The sequence below is a fragment of the Panthera tigris genome, chromosome X (assembly GCF_018350195.1).
Source record: "Panthera tigris isolate Pti1 chromosome X, P.tigris_Pti1_mat1.1, whole genome shotgun sequence".
In the NCBI taxonomy this organism is placed as follows: domain Eukaryota; kingdom Metazoa; phylum Chordata; class Mammalia; order Carnivora; family Felidae; genus Panthera; species Panthera tigris.
In genome coordinates, this window is record NC_056677.1 from 38,273,362 (window position 1) to 38,292,231 (window position 18,870).

Consider the following 18,870-nt stretch of genomic DNA (forward strand, 5'->3'; position numbering starts at 1 on the left):
TTCATTTTAAAAATCACATGTGGTGGTTTGAGTCAAGAAAAAAATAACGGGCATAGAGGCATGCTATAGCTGTTCCGTGTGATGAATAAAGGCAGCTTGATTTTATCCATTTACTTATTCGATCTGTATTTATCAAACACCTATTAAGTGCAGAAGGCTCCGTCTTTCCTAATGGGGCTGATGGATAATTATGCTTTTAGAAATGTCTTCAGATTTTCCCGGATCTCTGAGGAATTATTTTCAGATCTCTTTTTTCAGTCCCACTCATTCATTTATTCAACAGATAATTTTTGAGCAGAGCCACGCCCTGTGTTAGGCCTTGGAGACAGAACAGCAAAGGACACGAACAAGGTCCAAGCTCTCGTGAAGCAGAAATTCCATTAGGGAGGCTGACAACAGGCTCATAAACAGACAATATACTTTCAGGAATTAGTAAGCGCCATGGTGACAATCAAACAAAAAACAATAGGAAAGATGGGGCTCCTGGGTGGCTCTGTCGGTTGAGTGTCAGACTCTTGATTTCGGCTCAGGTCATAATTCAGGGTTGTGGGATCAAGCCCTGCATTGGGCTCTGTGCTGGGTATGGGGCCTGCTTGAGAGTCTCTCTCTCCCCCTCTTTCTGTCCCTCCCCCACTGGTGTGCACACGCACATGCTCTCTTACAAAATAGTAATAGGGGTGCCTGGGTGGCTCAGTCCGTTAGGCGTCTGACTTCGGCTCAGGTCATGATCTCACAGTTTGTGGGTTCGAGCCCCGCGTCGGGCTCTGTGCTGACAGCTCAGAGCCCGGAGCCTGCTTCGGATTCTGTGTCTCTCCCTCTCTCTACCCCTCCCATGCTCATGTTCGGTTTCTCTGTCTCTCAATAATAAATAAACCTTAAAAAAAAATTAAAAAAATAAAAAGGATGACCTCAGGGTCTTTTGCGGAAATAGTCTGGTTAGGAGGTGAATGCAATGAAACATGGTTAAACTCTGACTGTATTTTGAAAGTAGAGCTCTTGCAGAACTGGCTGAAGGACCGAATGTATGGTTTAGGTGAAGAAGAGGAATAGGCAATGACACACTTAGGTTTTTGGTAGGAACACAATGGGTGATCGGTTGGCGTTCTCATTGCACTGAAACCGCGGATGAGGGAGGCAGAACCAAGAATTGGGATTTGGGTGTAATAGAACACCTATTGTGCAACAAGGAAAAATGGCTACCACACAGACCAGACCTGTAAGAACATCACTCATTGGAAGAAAACTCATGGGGAACAGGATTGGGGCAGATACATGAGTTCCACACGGCCCCTCCCACTCTGGGGTACCTTCGCGTCTGATGCCAGATGTCGGAGAGGGGCATGACTTTTGGGATGTGGGGCTTTTAAGCTGAATGGGTAGGGAAGAGCCAGGTTCTTCTCTGACATGATGAGGGGCCAGGACGTAAAAGCAGTATGAAAGAGTCGAGCTGTGCCCCATTCCTATCCTGCCAGCTCCTCTTTAGGGGAGGAGTGAAGGGTCCAGACCTTGTGCCGCAGCTGTAGGGACAAAGACAGCCTAGCAGCAGGATTTGTCACACTAGTGCTCACGATTAAAGGAGCACCAGCTTCAATTTGGGCATGTTTGGAGGGCTGAGGTCCAAGTCTCATGGTCGACCAGGATTGATGTCCTTAAGTACTAAGCCTTGGCCAGCTTCTACGGAGATTTGCAAGAGGCCAACTTCCTCTCTACAGGGGATAAATCACAGACAAATTAATACTTACCTCGTAGTAAAAAAAAAACTTGGACTAAGTTGGTAGAGGGGTGAAATGTGCTTGGATTCTGCAAACAGTCTGAATGTAGATTTTCTAAAACAAAAACACAACAACAAACCAACCAACCAAGCAACCAAACAAAAAAAAAACCTCTTGCTAATGGATTGATCTCGTGAGTTGAGGGGGAAAAGAGGTCTCGAGAAGCACGTAGAGTTTTTTTGTCCCGAACAGCTGATTTCATCTTGTTGTCACTCACTGAAATAAGGAAGGTTAAAGAAGTGCGTAGTGAGGCGGAGGTGAGATCAAGGAGGTTCTGATCTGGACATGGTTGATAGACACCCAAGTAGAGAGGCGGCCAGCACCTGGAGTTTAGGGGAGAGATCTGTGTAGCTGATACAAGTTTTGGGGTCATCGGCACATAGGCGCCTTTTAAAACCATGGGACTAGGGGCGCCTGGCTGGCTCAGTCAGTTCAGCATCCGACTCTTGATTTCAGCTCAGGTCGCGATCTCACAGTTCGTGAGCTTGAGCCCCACATTGAGCTCTGCGCTGACAGTGTGAAACCTGCTTGGGATTCTCTGCCCCTCCCCTGCTCTCTCTCTCTCTCAAAAATTAATAAATATTTTTTTTAAATTAAAAAAACAATAGAGCCAGGGGACTGGATCCTCTCAGGAGCAAATATAAAAGAGAAAAGGGCCACAAATTGAACTCAGCCTGAGTTATAATCAATATTTAGAAATCTGGAGAAGGCCTAATACCCACTTCTCCTAATGCCCACTAGACTCTCAGTTGCCTACACCAAGAAAAGAAGGAAGATTCAAGCACAATATAATCTCAAAATAATGCCTGTGATTTACCACATAAGGCAGGCCTGAGACAGACCGGAAGCATCCCGTTCCAAGGCCATGGAGGAGTATTTTTGCAAACACAGATACAAAACATGACGAACATACACATATTAAACCACAGCTTTCTCTTCACTCCTCCAAGGAGAATTACCTATCAGCTGAACAGAAAATTGGCAAAATTCGTCTCTTGCAGAGATTTCAATTAAAATGATATAATTATCTCAAAGTTTTTTTGGAGAAGATTTGTTTTTCTTTCGAACGCAACATCTTATCCTATTTTTAATTGGGCTATATTTTACTCTGTCCTCCCATAAAACTACAGAACTATTAAATTAGTAGACATTCCCTTCGTGGGATATGTCTGCTTTCTGCTTCAAGAGGAGGCCTTTCAGGCCAATGTTCTTTGGCCTGAGTTACAGAGCAACGATGTTTCCTATATGGTTATTCTACCGCAGATCAGGCTTATATTCTCTAATACTCTAGGGAGAAATCATCAAGGAAATTTGAAAATGCCATCGGCCTTCCCTCCACTTTCGAATCTACAGCCAGGAATTGGTTGTGGCCTAAGCTAAATGAAGTAGACATTAAATCATGGTTAGTAATATTTAATCAGGAACCGAAAGAGTCTTGGTTGGTAGGAATGGAGCAACAAGTAAAAATTAGGGAACTAGTCTGGTCCCTCTTTGTGTTAGTTTATTTCTTCCCCTCTAAAACAAAAAGATCACGAAAATGTAATGGATCGGATTCTAAAATGTGTCAGGTAGGGGCGCCTGGGTGGCTCGGTCGGTTAAGCGTCCGACTTCGGCTCAGGTCATGATCTCGCGGTCCGTGAGTTCGAGCCCTGCGTTGGGCTCTGTGCTGACCGCTCGGAGCCTGGAGCCTGTTTCGGATTCTGTGTCTCCCTCTCTCTCTGCCCCTCCCCTGTTCATGCTCTGTCTCTCTCTGTCTCAAAAATAAATAAACATTAAATAAATAAATAAATAAATAAATAAATAAATAAATAAAATGTGTCAGGTACAATATATGTGTGAGCATTGCCGAGACATTTCTGGGAAAATAAACAATAACTAATGAAGGGTGTGGCCAAAACACCTACTGCTCACCCAATATTCATGTACTCTTACATTTGTCAGCCTCCTCGTTGTTGATGGGATGATGTGACTGGTTCTGGCCAACAGGCAGAAAAGGTGTCACCCCTGGGTCACGCCATTTAGGACCTCGGGCACCAACTCTTCACTTCTTTCTTCCCATACTTTGGTGACCCGAAGGCCATGTGCTAAGATTGCAACATTGCCCGTGGAAGCAGCCCGTATCATGGAATCTCTCCATGAAAGACAACTGGTCTGGAGCGTTGCCCAACCCAAGGTGGAATTCAGGTAAATGTGAAGTAAGTCTTTGTTGTATTCAGCTACAGAGATTTGGGGGTTTGGGTTTTCCCATAGCGTATATGTATATAGTGATACAAAAGGAAACTTTCCTCAAGAGACACTCCCAAAAGGATCAATGAAATATCAAAGGGTTCATAAATAGACCCGTGTTTACTTACAAGTATAGTATATGGCAATGAGGTCTTAAATCTGTGAGGAAATACGGATTACTGGTGCATGTCTAAGTTAACAAATGAACCCCAAACCTAGTGTTCCAAAACAACAGTAAGCATTTATTGTCTCCCACAGATTCAGTGGGTCAGGAATTCTGACAGAATGGCATGGCGATAGCTCGTCTCCACACCCTGCACAGTGTTTAGAGCCTCAGCTGAGGCAGCTCAGAGGCTGAGGGCCAGATTTTTCTGAGGGTTCATTCACTCACGTGTCTGAGGCTGATGCTGGCTGTTGGCTTGAGGCTTAGTTGGGACCGGCAGCTGGAACACCCACGTGTGGCCTCTCTGCATGGCCTGGACAGCCTCACAACATGGTGGCTGGGTTTTAAGGGTGAATGTAAGCAAAAAAAAAAAGGGCTGTGCTCCCTATGGCGACCCGAGCCTTCGCAGTCACACAGCATCACTTTTGCCACATCCTACTGATTGAGGCAGTTACAATGGTTCACCCAGGTTTAAGGGAGAGAATACAGACACCGCCTTTCAGTGGAGAAGTGTCCATGTCGTATTATAAGAAGGGCATGAAGGATGGGAAAAAAATATATATATATACATGGACTTACCATCTCTGAAAAATACAATCTGTCACAGTGAAAATGAGTAATGTGTTTGTTAAGGAACCAATACTACTTTGGGACAAGCTGATTTTTGCCCTCCTACTATGGAGATGAGACTAACAGACATTTTCTTACACACAGATATTGGTTTGGACAGATTACTGAAACTCTAGCTAATAATTACATGAAGGAAGAGAGGCAGCCGATAAGCTTTTCTAAAATTAAAGATGTTTTGGTAGACCTTCCTCAAATTACAAACTAGTATATAGGTTAAGTGTCCATATGCGTTATTTTATGTAGTTATCTTGTACGTTTGGAAATAATTGGGGTCATTTACTGAGATATCTTTAATGTTCAGAGCCTTGAAAAATTCCAGACCAAAGATATTTTTGCTGCTGCATATGAAATAGAGTTTGGGTTTCTATTTCCTATGTGTCTATGTACTGTAGTAAATGAAAAACAATTTTCTAGGAGGATCTTGGCCTGGCCCATGGTGTGCCCCTGTCTCACCTTAAAGCAGAGGTAATATGGCTCCCTATTCAGTCATATACCCTTATTAAGTGATTCCCAGCTTTTTGCAAATGGATGTCAACCCTACTCCCGGGTGATCGACCGTCTGCAAAAGTATTCCAACATACAAAGGCTGACTGTCAGAACTTATCAGAGCGCAATCTCAAACCCTCTGTTGCTCTATTTTTCATTTAATGTTTGTCTGAAATAAAAAGAAAATGTCTAGGGAAGATTACTTGAGGGATATAGAATTCCCCCTGTTCGTAAAGAATCATACAGAATCCCCCCGTTCATTACTCTGCTCAGATCCCCGGGATTCCTTATAACAGTGTGTGCCCCCTCTCCCAACTTCTGCAACACTTTTTGGGAAGACATTAGAGCAGGAAGTACCAGGGAGTTTACATCACCCGCACCCAGACCCCTACACCCCCCTTTGGCCAATGACTGGTGGGTGTAGGACAGTTCCTTTGCCCCGGGTCAGGACAGACTCTGAGTTGTAATTTCTCCTCCAGAGCCCCCTGTAGGATCAGGTTCAGGTTGGGACGTCACTCGACCTCACACTCTTCCTCAGCTTCTTCCCCTTCTTCCCTCTTGTCTGCCCCGACGCCCTTGCCAGTTTCTCCTGGGAACACGTTTTAAAGAAGTCAAATTTTGAGGGCACAAATTTGAGCCCTCACGTTAGGGAGGGTCTGCTTCTGGAGAACAAGACATTAGTGCTCTCCATTTCCTTAGATATTCTACTGTGGGGAATATGTTTAGGAATTCCCTGAGCTTGCACCGATGGGTTAACAAGGCATAAAGACATAGAAAGTCACAGGATGAATGCATCCAAGATTAGGTAAACAAGATTAGGTAAACAGGGCAAAGGCATAGGAATAGGAAATCTCAGGATGAAAGCATCCCAGATGAGGTAAACAAGATTAGGCATTCAAGGCGGAAGCATCTCCCAACTTAGTACAATAGCAGAAAGCCGCTTTCACAGGAAGGAAGGACAAAAACAGGAACACAGAGGGCTACAGTCCACGGCAGGGCAAAGTTGCCCAGAGCAGAGCTAATTAGCAAAAGAAAGGTGCCTTGTTGACCCTGAGGTAGCATGCTCTGCCTTTCTTGTCCCCTAGGCAAGTTTAGACAAACAGATGTGGTGTCTCATGTCTGCTGTAAACAACCATCCTCCCGGTGCCAGGATTTTGTTTTGTATCGACCCAAACCCCTGACACCGTGTATCGTCAAAACCCCCTTTCCCCCACACCCATGAGTTAATGTTCACGATTTCATTGTCTCCTTGTGCACGTCCATCATGCATGCAGGCCCTCTGATCCTAATAAAAACGGAGCAAGGACCCTTACCTGGGGCTCTTGTCTCCTCCTGGACATCAGCCTCTCTTGTATTCTAATCCCGCGTCCGCACTCTTGCTGGACAAGAGAGAGCTCTAGACCCAGAGTCTACGACAGATGGTGATGCCAGTGGGATTGGAACCCAGAGCACTACAGGCCGACATGGCCAGGAGGCGGTGCGACTCAAGGACTGCAGGACGCCGTGGAGCGACTTAAAGAGCTCCAAGAAAAAGGCACCAGATTACAATCTCTTCCTGACGAGGTAAGAGATAAGCGAAACTATATTAGGATTCGCTGCCGTGGAACTTTTGAGAGATTTATCATGGGAGACTCCCTATCCCCCAAACAGGAACGACACATTCGTATTTTACAGTCATTGGAAAAGGTGGCCAACATTATCCTCAATCAGAAAGCACTCCTTACATTATTATTTTTTGAATAGATTTTTTTTTTAATTTTTTTTTAACGTTTATTTATTTTTGAGACAGAGAGAGACAGAGCATGAACGGGCGAGGGGCAGAGAGAGAGGGAGACATAGAATTGGAAGCAGGCTCCAGGCTCTGAGCCATCAGCCCAGAGCCCGATGTGGGGCTCGAACTCACGGACGGCGAGATCGTGACCTGAGCTGAAGTCGGACGCTTAACCGACTGAGCCACCCAGGCGCCCCACTCCTTACATTATTAATGAGTACCCAGCAACACTGCCCTTGGTTCCCCAAACAGGGAACTTGTGATCTTGACGTTTGGGAACAAGTAGGGAAAACATCTAAAGCTGGGCATTCTGAGGGGGCTAATGTCCCCCCTGAGGTGGTCCTCACTTGGTCCCTTGTCCACACTGCCCCTCTCCCCTTGAGTTCAGAGGATGTATATAAAGATGTAAAATTACCCAAAAGAAGAGGAAAACCCTGAGCTTTTTTTTAGTCAGCCTGTGCCTTCGGTGCCTTTACAGCCCGCACCTCCCCCTCCCTCAAAAAGATGGGACGATATTGAGCCTCTAAAAAACCTCACTGACCGGTTCCGATAAGGTCCTTACCCCAATGCAAAAGTACGTGAAGGAAGCTCATAAGGCCGGTAAATTCCAGCGGTTTCCCGTTGTCAGGCAAAGTAGGCAATATGTCCATGAAGGCCTGCTCTTTCCAATAGTAAAGGAATGGCAAGAATCAGTTCAGCTGTATGCCCAGCACAGCCCTTGTGCAATCGGCATTTTAGAAAATACTTGTGGCACTCATTCCATGTGGGCCTGGGACTGGGGCTCCCTTACGAACATCGTTTTGACCCCGGCCCAACACGCCATCTATGCCCAAGGGTTTCGGGCTGCTTGCGTGGCTTGTGCTAAGCAACACTTTGACGCTGCTGTTCCGGCGTCTTTTGAACGACTGTCCGGCACAGGGCAATATTCCCAACCAAGGCAGCGAGCCCAGCTTCCAATCATTGACAATAAAACAATGCACTGAAATAGTGCAGTGGATCTTCCACAGGCCATCCCTAATACAGGCACTCTAACTTTCTCACTGTTTCCCCCGATACCCTCCGGTTACTCTAACCGTATGCGGGGGCTTCTCCCTCATTCATTTCCCGGCTTAAGAACGATGATGATTAGCGCCAACTGTCTCTGGCTAAGGGTCTACCCCGGGATGGAGATTTCAAGGAATATTCTCAAGCAGCTGCCGAAACTCCTTTTGTCTCGGGGAACTTCCCTGTCTTCTCTGGCCCGATACGGACTGCCCAGATCCCACTAGTGGAAAACCAAATAATACAAAACACAACAAAAATCGCTATCTTGCTCATCTCTCTGAGCCGACAGGCTTTAGGACCACGTGAACTCTTTCTCTGTCCTCTGCGCCTTTATCTGCCTTCGGGCCTCTTGGTGGCGGCACCTCACCTTTTCTGCCTTCCCTTCCTCCTCACCTGTCAGAAAGCAAAAAACACCCCCTTAGACTTATGGCGCCTGCTTCAGATTTCCTCGCTGTTTCTGCCAGAAAAAAATTGACAGTGGTAAACTTTTTTTTTTCCCAAAAAAAAAAAAATTTTAAGTTTCTTTATTATTGACAGAGACAGAGTGTGAGCATGCGCTGGGAGGGGCCGAGAGAGAGAGAGACAGAATCCGAAGCAGGCTCCAGGCTCCGAGCTGTCAGCACAGAGCCCGACGCGGGGCTCGAACTCACGGACCGTGAGTGAGATCCTGACCCCGGCCGAGGTCGGACGCTCAACCGACTGAGCCACCCAGGCGCCCCAACAGTGGTAAACTTTTAAGGGGACACAGCTGAAATCTAATTAAGGTAGACATGTCTTTTGAATTATTAAAATTAAATAATAAAACTTCATTCTACTAAGGTTTACTAAAGGTCACATAAACTCATGTTATCTCTGTTCCAATTTGTCAGCAGGGGGACGACTTAAAGGAATGGTGAACTTTGTCCGTCTCATAGTTTTCAGGCATAATTGTTAAAATAGCTTTCAGGGTCTTTGGTAACCTAAAACTTGAACGTTTTGCTTAAATGACACATTGAATTAAGTTCGTCGGACATTTAGGCCTCTTCCAAATCAAACGGGATGCTGCAGCTTTGCTTGCTAAACATAGGTTTATGCTTCTGACTTCTTATGGCAAAAAACCCACAAAAACTAAGAATATTTAAACCCATTAAAAAAAAAAACCATGCTCTATGCTTAATAGATTCATAAGTCTGCCACCTAAAATATTTCTGATGTAACAGACAGTTCATAATTGCTTACTACTTAGTTTTCAAGGGAGACTAAGGTTTCTAAAAGTTAACATTCTGCTAAATGTAATTAAGGTTAATGGAAATAAGTAACTTCGTCTATAAAAAAGTAAGAGATACGTAAGAAAGATACAAAAAATGAAAATACATTTTTGTTACAGGTAATAAATAAATAAGTAAATAAATACACACATATATTTATAAATAAATAAATACATACATATATTAAAAATAAATATACACATATATTTATGTATGAACATATACATATATTTATTAATTATAAATAAATATAATTTCACCAAAAGGGTAAAACAGGACACAATGCCCTTTTTAAGTTGTTTTACTTAAGCCTTGGTTGGAATTGCCCATTCCTTATAATCCACAAGGCCAAGCAATTGTAAAACGAGCACATAATACGCTCCAAAATGAGCACAATATGTTAAAAAAAACAAAAAGGGGGAGATACTCCTGACTGTCTGCGTGACGACTTCAGCTCCTTCTGAATTGTGCTATGATTACTCTTAAGTTTTTAAATCTTAATCCTCAAGGACTACCTGCCGCTGAGCGACATTCTTCAAAATCAGATAAACCCTCTCAAGCTAGGACGCTATACAAAATCCCTGAATGGGGGTCCACACAGACTGGGCCCACTAAACAGCACACCCGGGGTCGAGAATATGCTTGTGTTCTTTCAGATTCGAGACCTCTGTGGATTCCCTCTCAGTTGGGGAAGCCGTACCATGGCATGGTGGAGACCCCCAGGATATCTTCCAATGAACCAGGACATCCAGAGAATGACTCTGAATGAGTAGCCACCACCCCCACCCCCTTTTTCAAGATGGAGGATGCCTCTTCATGGACTCCTCATCCTGAAACCACTCCACAGACCATCAGCCTCCAAACCATCCAAAAGCAAAAGAAGGACCAGGAGCTGGTCATGACGGTCCTCAAACACAAGACTGGAAGAACCAAGAAAAACAAAAAGGGGCAACTGTGGGGAATAAGCTTAGAAATTCCCTGAGTTTGCACCGATGGGTTAACAAGACATAAAGACATAGAAAGTTACAGGATGAACGCATCCAAGATTAGGTAAACAAGATTAGGCATTCAGGGCGGAAGCATCTCCCAACTTAGTACAATAGCAGAAAGCCGCTTTCACAGGAAGGAAGGACAAAAACAGGAACACAGAGGGCTACAGTCCACGGCAGGGCAAAGTTGCCCAGAGTGGAGCTAATTAGCAAAAGAAAGGTGCCTTGTTGACCCTGAGGTAGCATGCTCTGCCTTTCTTGTCCCCTAGGCAAGTTTAGACAAACAGATGTGGTGTCTCATGTCTGCTGTAAACAACCATCCTCCCGGTGCCAGGATTTTGTTTTGTATCGACCCAAACCCCTGACACCGCGTATCGTCAAAACCCCCTTTCCCCCACACCCATGAGTTAATGTTCACGATTTCATTGTCTCCTTGTGCACGTCCATCATGCTTGCAGGCCCTCTGATCCTAATAAAAACGGAGCAAGGACCCTTACCTGGGGCTCTTGTCTCCTCCTGGACATCAGCCTCTCTTGTATTTTAATCCCGCGTCCGAGCTCTTGCTGGACAAGAGAGAACTCCAGACCCAGAGTCTACGACATTCTACTAGCTTTCTGTGAATTAGGGTGACTCACTAGAGAGTAGGATACATGGTGTAGTTCTTTTTGGTTTTTTCTTTCATTTAAATTCAAGTTAGTTAACATGTAGTGTGGTATTGGTTTTAGGAGTAGAATTTAGTGGTTCATCACATATAACACCCACTGCTCATCCCAACAAGTGCCCTCCTTAATGCCCATCACACATTTAGCCCATCCCCTCACCCAGCACCTCACCAGCAACTCTCAGTTTGTTCTCCGCATTTAAGAGTCTCTTATGGTTTAGTTCTAACGGATCAGAATCTAGACACCAAGGAGATCCCTAGGAGATCTGTGTGTACATTAATGTTCCAGAAACACTTTTCTGAGAAAGTGCTTTATGAACTGGTTCAAGAAGAAGTAAGACACTGGAATAGACCAGAAATAGAAATGAAATAGACTGGAGTAGACCAGAAATAGACCGTGGAAGAAATCACAAACCTTGTCAAAAATGAATTATTGAGTTATTTTCATTTTTATAATATTCCAATGCTATTTAAATAATTCCAAAGTAGAGAAAGCAATGGAAAGTTTCCAACTCATTTTACGAAGCTAGCAAAACCACGATGTTAAAACCTGATAAAGATTAAACACTCAGAGACAAAGCTTATTAAATAGTCCAGCAAATATGTACAAACAAAAATCCTAAACATTGCATTCATTAACCGAATCCAGCGTGAAAAGAAAAGAATAGTACACCACAATAGAAACAAATTTATACTAGGAATGCAAGGGTTATTTAATATTTAAAAATCGATTCACGTAATTTATCACATCAAGGGAGAAGAGAAAAAAATTCAACAGACATCCCAAATTAATTAATCAGTGATAAAATTAAATACCATGCATTACAAATATGTGTAGTAAACTGGGACTAGAAGAAAATTTTGCCAACATGATAAATAGCATATTTTGCAAACCAACGATTTACGTCATTCTGACAGGCTTTTCAATTGAAGAGAGGAATAATATAAGGATGCTTCACATCATCACTATTCTTTTTCATTTGTTGTAAGTCCCAAACCACATAAGGAAACAAGAAAAGAAATAGGAGGCATAAACACTGGAGAGAGAATAGAAGTAATGCCATTTTGAATTTTTTTCTTGAAACTTCAAGAAAATCATCCACGAAAAGGTTGTCACTACTAGGAAGTGATGGGCACCAACACAAATTTACAAGTATCGATAACTTTCACATATTAAAAAATATATATTATTTCATTCACAAAATGAACAAAAAATATAACCTATTTACAAATGATCTTAACAAGAAATGTGCAACACTGTGTAAAGAAAACAGGGGCGCCTGGGTGGCTCAGTCGGTTAAGCGTCCGACTTCGGCTCAGGTCATGATCTCAGTCTGTGAGTTTGAGCCCCGCGTCAGGCTCTGTGCGGACAGCTCAGAGCTTGGAGTCTGCTTGGGATTCTCTCTCTCCCTCTCTCTCTGTCCCTCCCCTGCTCATGCTCTCCCTCTCTCAAAAATAAATAAAATAAACTTTCGTAAAATAAAAAAGAAAAGAAAACAAAAATGGACTTAAAAGAAGAGTTTAGAATACAATGCAGAAGCACCCTGTATTTCTGGATAGGAAAACCCATTATTACTAAAGTGTTAATTTTTCCCAGTTTGCTTTACAAATGTGATACATTTCTAATCTAATCCAACACCAACTTCACATTCTTGCAACTTGACCAAAGGCTTTTCAAGTTTATCCAGAAGGATAAACAGGCAAGAATAACCAAGAAAATTTTTTAAAGAAAAATGAGAAGGGACTTGAAGCCAAATGTTGAAATATATTATAAAGCCGCAATAATTTGAACAATGTGGTGTGGATGCAGGACTAGCCAAACAATTCAAGGTAACAAAAATAGAAAGTCCAGAACAGACACGGGAATGTTTAAGAATTTAGCATATGATAGCTGTCTCATTTAAAAACCATATTTTTATAGAACTTGACTAAATATTTGTGGAAAAATTCATTTAACTTCATTACATTCCAGAATAGATTTCAGCTGGGCTAAAAAAAAATTTAAATTTTTAGGGGGAAAAAAAGCACGAACTATTCCAGAAGAGAATATAGATACACATTTATGTAATTCTGGAGTGCAGTAGGCTTTTCAAATCATAACACTGAAAGCAACATCACAAGAAGAAAACACTGGTATCTTTCACTCTATAAAAATATTAATACATAAAAGCAACAACAATACATATTATAAATTCAAGCCTAATGTACCCCTCTGGTGGAAGAGCACAAACAAAATTGAGAAAACATCATGACTACATATGAAGCAGAAAAATAAAAAGAGACACCATAAAGAGCTTTCACAAGTCAGAGAAAAAAGTAATGTTGGAATTGGCAAAGGCCAGGAAAATGTAATTCACCAAATTGCAGAGCCGGTCGCTTTATTTTTAGCAAAAGTGTAGCTTCTTTAACAACAGAGTGCAAATCAAAATAACCACAAGGTATACATCACCTTTTGTGTAGTCAACTGACAAGGCTGAAATAAAATTACAACACACTAAGTTTGGTGAAGTGTGCCACCACTGGTACTCCCAAATACAGCTGGCAAGAGTGTAAATTTTATAACATTCTGTGTAGAAAAGTGGTCAGATATACATATACATATATGTATATATATGTATATATGTGTGTATATATATACATATATGTATATATATGTATATATATATGTGTGTGTGTATATATACATATATACATATATATGTATATATACACACACACATATATATATACATATATAGACGTATATATACACGTATATATATGTACACGTACATATACACGTATACACACACACACACACACACACACACACACACATATATATATATATATATATATATATATATATATATATATACGTGTATATATATGGACCATTGGGCTTCTGGGAATTTGTCCTTAAGGAAATAATTATACATTTCTCCAATGATTTATCTGTAAGTACATCCACAGCCTCATTTCTTATAATGGCCAATCTTGGAAACCAACTCACTATTCTCTAATAAAGGATTGGCTCAATAAATAAATGCCTTTATCTAATGAAATACCTAGAAGCCATTAAATGTATTTTTTAAAGAATATTTAATGACATGGGAAAATGTGCATGATATATAGTTTAATTAAAAACAGATTGAAAAATAACATGCAGTTTGAACTTTTTGTTAAAAATTACATTCATGCATAATATAAGACAGGAAAAGCACATACCGGAATGTTAACAATGCTTTTTTCCTAGATGCTGGGATTTCAGATGATTTATACCATCTTTTTTTTTGGCTTACCTGTCGGTTTCACATTTTCTTCAGCGAGCACGCACTCTTCTATAATCAGAAATTGTCAATACATTAAAATGAAGTCAAAAATACTTTTAAGAAGTCAAAAAAGAGAAACAAGCAGTCTCGTGGACCTCTTGGTGTGTCTGATGGAAAAATCTGTTGTCAGTATGTGTTTGTCATGACAGGCAGTGCCTCCTTCAGGGGAACACCCTGGAGAGATTCTTATCCATTCTTGATAAGAACAACCAATGACAGTTGCTCTTGTCCCAAGCAGTTGACCTGTTTTTATCTGATGGACCCTATGAACCATGTAAACCAGAAAGCTGGGAGACAACCTATGTTCACCTCTGTAAACAAGAGTATGAATCTATGTGACATGTAATTGTTCCGCTTAAGAACCTTGTCATCTTGTATTTTGTGTATTCCAGTAAGTTAGCTTAAGTCTTTCCAGGAAAGACACAGAATTGGTATAAAGTTGTAAGTACACCCGCTAAGGGCTGTGAGGTAATACAAGAATTTCCCAGCATGCAGAATCATAAAGCACAGCAGAGGGGAGTCGGTACCAGCCCCACAAAAGAACTCATTTCTTAAACAGCTGAGAATAGGTCATTCATTCACTCAACTAACATTAGTTGAGGGGCTATGATGTGCCAGATCCTGTTCTAGGTGCTGAGCAGCCGTACAGCGAATAATGAGAAAACTGCATAATTCCTGTTGTTCTGGGCTGAATTGTGCCCCTTTCCCGTTCACGTGTTGGAGTCCAAACCCCCAGCTCCTCAGAATGTGACTATATTTGGAGATAGGGTCTTCACAGAGATCATCAAGTTAAAATGGAGTCACTAGTGGGGCGCCTGGGTGGCTCTGTTGGTTGAGCATCTGACTTTGGCTCAGGTCATGATCTCAGTTCATGGGTTCGAACCCTGCATCGGGCTCTGTGCTGACAGCTCAGAGCCCGGAGTCTGCTTCGGATTCTGTGTCTCCCTCTTTCTCTGCCCCTTCCCCGCTCATTCTCTCTCTCTCTCTCTTTCTCAAAAATAAACATTAAAAAAACAAAAACGGAGTCATTGGTGTCAGCCCTGACCCAGTAGGACTGGTGTCCACATGAAAACGGGACCTTTGGACACAGACACCCATAGAGGGAAGACAACGTGAAGACACATGGAGAAGAAGGTCGTCTTACAAGGGCAAGGAGACAGGCCTGGAACACATTCTCCCTCACGGCCCCCAGAAGGCACCAACACCAACAACACCTTGAGTTTAGACTTCTGGCCTCCAGAAGCATGAGACAATGAACTTTCTTTGCTTATGTCATCCAGCCTGTGGTACTTGGTTATGGCAGCCCCAGGAAATGAAGCCAGTCACCATTGAGGGGGAAAAGGAACCAATAAGTAAACAGACAAACAAGTATAGCATTATGAGTGGTGAACTGTCCGGGTTGAGTACTCAGGACAGCTTGTTGCCGTGACCTGAGGGATGAGAAGGAAGAGGCCCATGACTTGGGGGAAATCATCCCAAGTAGAGGGGCAGCACGCATGCGAGTCCAGGGCAGAGAAGAAGTGAGCAGGTTCCAGAATGTAAGAGTCAAGCTAGGCCGAACAGGTCCTACGAGGAGGCACTGGTGACAGACATCCGGACCCACTAGGAGTCCTCAGCACCCAACGTGGGCCCCATCATTCATTGTTCACTTGCTTTTTTGGTCGAGTCCTTCGTTGTAAGAAGTATCTTCCATCACAGACACGTGAATCCAGAAAGTCTGGTGGAGTAGAAAGACCTTCTTCCAGGATTCATCTTTTTTCTATTTTGGTTTAGTTCCTTTTTTTTTTTTTTTTTTTTTTTTTTTTTGGTCTTTTTATTTATTTATTTATTGAAAACATTCCAGGAGGGGCGCCTGGGTGGCTCAGTCGGTTAAGGGTCCGACTTCAGCTCAGGTCACGATCTCACGGTCCGTGAGTTCGAGCCCCGCGTCGGGCTCTGGGCTGACGGCTCAGAGCCTGGAGCCTGCTTCCGGTTCTGTGTCTCCCTCTCTCTCTGCCCCTCCCCCGTTCATGCTCTGTCTCTCTCTGTCTCAAAAATAAATAAACGTTAAAAAAAAAAAATTAAAAAAAAAAAAAAAGAAAACATTCCAGGATAATCAACGTACACGTACGCGTGTTCTATCAGTTTCGGGTATAGCACCAATATAGCAACTCACCAGTTCTATACGTCACTCGGGGCTCATCACCACAAGGGCACTCTTAATTTTGGGAAAGATCGCTTCGTGATACTGACTCTCTGTACTTGTGAAACTCTTTTCCCTGTCCTAAAAACTTCCGGGTGCCTCTAGCATTTCTAGGTCACTGCCTGATCCTGGTGAAATGCGTGAAAGAGTGGCGGCCACCAAGTGAGGACTTAAGTAAGCAGAAAGACTGTGACCCCATGGTCACGTGTGGATGGAGGTCTACACCTGGGAGTGTCTCGGAATCCATTCCGTTCTTTTCACGCCCTCGAGGTCATTCATCAACCACCTGCGGCCACTCATTCAGTTGCACCCTTCGCCTCTCGCTGTCACTGAGACAGAGGGTGTCTTTCACCCCCTCATTTTGCTCTGAGGTCTAATTCCCAGTTGCCCAGTGGAACCATTATCTGGCTCTTCAGCAGACAGACACTTTAACTGGGCTCTGATAGTGTCCTCTCACTCGGATCAAGATTTTATTCTTATCACCAAGTTCCCCAAATGCTTATTTGGCTAACAGCAAATGCTCACCATGCAGTTACTTCAAAATTGATGCTATTGAAGGCTCTGTCACACATCAAACTGATCCTTCAGTAACTGCATTAAAATAGATCAGGGGCGAGGGGGGGTGGTGGCTCAGTCAGTTCAGCGTCCGACTTCAGCTCAGGTCATGATCTCGCATTTCTTGGGTTCGAGCCCTGCACCGGGCTCTGTGCTGACAGCTCAGAGCCTGGAGCCTGCCTCAGATTCTGTGTCTCCCTCTCTCTCTGCCCCTCCCCTGCTCGCACTCTGTCTCTCTCTCTCTCAACGATAAATAAACATGAAAAAAAATAGATTGAGCCCTTTAAAGTTATAGATTTTTTGGACTCATCATTCTGAGCAGATTTCTGTATTCATTTTATACACAGTACAAAGACAAGACTAAAATGGCTTCAAGACACTGATTCCAGTTAAGCCAAAGCCATTTTTTTTTTTTTTTTTTACAATCTAATGAAAGTCATCTATTCTCCCCCTCAAATCAGTGGAACAGAAAGGAATTCTTTAAAATGAAAAAAAAAAAAAAAGACCCAAGAATATTATGAACATGCTATGCAATATAAAATTTAATACTGCAGGCTGATTCTCCACTAACTTTTTGTTTGTGCATTTCTAATGTAGACATACGGCATTGAGAGCCCATCTAGAATACTAATAAATAAATAATGGCTGAGCACAGCTGAGAGAACGCCCCACTATATGCACAGTGTAAGTGTGCACAAAGTAAGGCCGATTTGAGGGCACCTGGGTGGCTCAGTCAGTTGAGTATCTGACTCCTGATTTCTGCTCAGGTCGTGATCTTGTAGTTCGTAAGTTGAACCCCGCCCCCTCCCCCACGCCCTTGTCAGGCTCTGTGCTGGTGGCATGGAGCCTGCTGGGGTTTCTCCCTCTCCTTCTGTCTCTTTCTAAAAATAAATAAGCTGAAAATAAAAAAAATAAAGGAAGGCTGATTTTGAACATACTCCCTTGCCAGTTTGTAATAGAATGCTAATATTATTACTCTTTTCTTGTCATTTGCATACTTGCGGATAGCCAAGTAGCCCCCACCCCCAGTATGTCTGTTATGGGTACAGAGCCCCAGGGACCTGTATCCACGGGAGGTGGAACTGTTCTCTGGCAGTTTTCCGGGTCAGTGAATATTTTCCACCACGAGCCCAACATGTCCTACCTGTCTTTGTCCACTCCTACAGTCTCCATTGTTTCGCTCCATTGAGAAAATACTTTTGAAACATCAGGGAATGTTGCTGGGTGGTTTCCCAACAGCAACACATGGGAACTTTCCAGCCAACACAATAGCCTTTTCTCAATAGGTCTTTGCTTTTACTTCCTTATAGCTTGTCATACACTTGGCCCTTTCCTCCTTGAAGTCGTCCCCATGTGCCCTCCATGGCCATGCCTTGTGCATTCCCATCTCAGTGGTTGAGCGTGGAACCCACTAGGTGTTTCTTTCCACTGATTTACGAATTACGAACAAATCAATGCCCCTCTCCTCTTCGAAAACTCCCGAGACTATCCCATATTGATCTGACCTGCCACTGACTGCATACTATTTATATCAGTTTGGTCAATAACCAAACGCAGCTTTGTGACACTTCTTGTAATGTAGCCTTATATTTTAGTGAATTCTTACACTCTTCTTCTTTGAGACAGAGACAGAGAGGGTGAGGTTAGCAATTTGAGATGTGACCTGACGGTCCTCCCCCCTTCTAGGCACAGGCATCAACTTAGGGAAAAAACAATTATTAGCACAGAGTAAACGGGAAAAAGTGTGCCCAGGTTTTTTGGGTTTTGAATATAAAAATAAGCTTTAAATTTTTTTAAAAATGTATTTAAATTCAAGTTAGTTAACAGTTAGTA

The 18,870-nt window shown here is 42.8% G+C and overlaps 1 protein-coding gene across 2 annotated transcripts in view; it reads right to left on the bottom strand.

Moving 5' to 3' along the window:
- LOC122235498 (norrin cystine knot growth factor NDP) overlaps positions 1 to 14,417 on the bottom strand; it is a 51,644-nt gene extending 37,227 nt beyond the window's left edge. Inside the window, exon 1 of one of the 2 annotated variants that reach the window (XM_042975138.1) lies at positions 14,271 to 14,417. The gene's annotated coding sequence lies outside the window, so the exon portion shown is untranslated. Of the gene's footprint in view, positions 1 to 6,590; positions 6,827 to 14,270 lie in introns of those variants that run through there. The other variant, XM_042975139.1, reaches the window with a different exon arrangement.
- Between the last annotated feature and the right edge of the window lie 4,453 nt (positions 14,418 to 18,870).